Consider the following 2,042-nt stretch of genomic DNA (forward strand, 5'->3'; position numbering starts at 1 on the left):
GAACGAAAAAAAATTGGGGGTCACCGTGCTTCTTTTCCAACTATCCGAGGCAATTGGTCATTTTGGAGTGAATTTTGTACACGTATGTCGCCATAGCAAACGGACGATCTGTTACTAAAACTAATACGATTCAAAAGTAGAGACATCAAAATATATAAAACCCCGAATATCTCTGGAATAAATCACAAAAATGCGTTGTTTGAACGTGTCAAAGTGATGAACAATGGAATTATTGAAAACTGTCCAGAGCCACCTTAAAACAAGGAAAGCGTTCGCTGCTGGAGAAGGGCCCAACGTACTCGGGGCCCAAACGACCAGAGCAATACCAAATGTCAAAATTATGTTAACTGAACTTGAATATTTTAACTTTTACATATGATTTGTTTTAACCTAGGGTTAAGCTAACCGGCTATTGAATGACCGACCCCAGAAGTGAAAATATGCTAATCTTACTAACATTTTGTGTCTTGTGCCAATCTCGTATTCGCTAATTTTATGTCCATTTCGTATTGAGGACATGTCATTCGATAGAAACCTGATCTCTCATAATGTGTAAAAATTTCACGTACAATATCTCGTTGAAGTTGAATTACTTTTTTTATACACCCTATATAGGTACAAATTTATTGAATTTATTCATAAAAATTCTTATCTCATATGACATAAAATACTCAACGTGTTGTGCGTATGGTTCGTGTATTAATATTGCTATGCCTAAAGGTCGACGCAGACCGGACGCGATTCGGCAACGCAACGCGAATTTTCAGTTTTTGCAAGCTCATAAATTAATTTCTGGAAGCAATAGTTGGAATATATGGACGCCAGAGTAGTCAAAATGTATTATTGTTAAGTAATCTACAAGAATATAATGATGGTTTAAATTTTATTAGCTTTTGAAAAATGAAAAACTTTCAAAAATCGCTGTTTTGCCAAATCGCGTCCGGTCTGTGTGGGCTTTAAAACGAGATAAGAAGTAGTAGATTACCCCCCCATATAGCGAACAAAGGGCTGCCCCCAATGACGTCATACTGGGGTACACGAGGTTACCAGGTGAACATCATGTGGGAATACACGATAATCAATCAATCAATCAATCAATCAATAAAACTTTATTTAACCACGCTGCTCTCATCATCTGTCGATGGTTTTCGTGAGGGGCGTCACACAATTACAATAGATTAAAACTTTATCCTTCAATTTCTAAAACTCCTTCAATTTCTGCTAATTAAAACACGCTCAGATGTTAAGCCGGTTCTCCACTATAGGCGAATGTATTCGCGCGAACAGATAAAAAGTAGGGAGCGATTCTACTTTTCCACTGCGAATTTTTTGCAAGCCAATCACATCACCGGATCTCAGTTATTGCTTCGCGTCGCACGAATACATTCGCTTAGTGGAAAACGGGTTTTAATCTCTCACTAGAAGTGTAAAGATATGGGATATTTTGGAAAAGGACGAGTAATTATGTACTTATTTTGATAAAGCTCAGGCACAAATATGCGAAGCAAGGGTCACGCATGCGCAAGCTTTTACTCGGCGTTTCAGCGATATAAAACTCCGTGTTAGTGCAATCGAAATGCACAAGTACACACGCATCAATTGGAGAACCACGATCCGTACGGATCACAGACAAGATTTAAAGAGCAGATTGTTTCATTTACTTTCAAGATGATGGAAGCAGTTGACTTGCTTTCAAGCCTTTGTCTGAGATAAATACTGAGATGCTTTTACTGATGCGACATTTTACATTGAAATTTGCTTATTACAGCGCAAATTAGTCTTTCTATAGCAAACTCCCAAATATTCATTTCGGCCGTTAATAACTTCTATTATTATGTGATATCTATAAGCATCATACTTCAACTGGACATTACGTTATAAATCCCATATCTCTCACAGTCTCAATCCAAATATATTGTAAAAAAGACCAAAAACGAGGAAAGACTTTGATGGATGCCTGATCGATGATTAAAATTTCATGCCTCAATAAACAAAACATGTTTGACATGCATACAATCTACGATCAAATTATATAATCTTTT

This window comes from Dendronephthya gigantea, unplaced genomic scaffold, assembly GCF_004324835.1.
Source record: "Dendronephthya gigantea isolate DGI-Jeju-01 unplaced genomic scaffold, DenGig_1.0 000004F, whole genome shotgun sequence".
NCBI classification, from domain to species: domain Eukaryota; kingdom Metazoa; phylum Cnidaria; class Anthozoa; order Malacalcyonacea; family Nephtheidae; genus Dendronephthya; species Dendronephthya gigantea.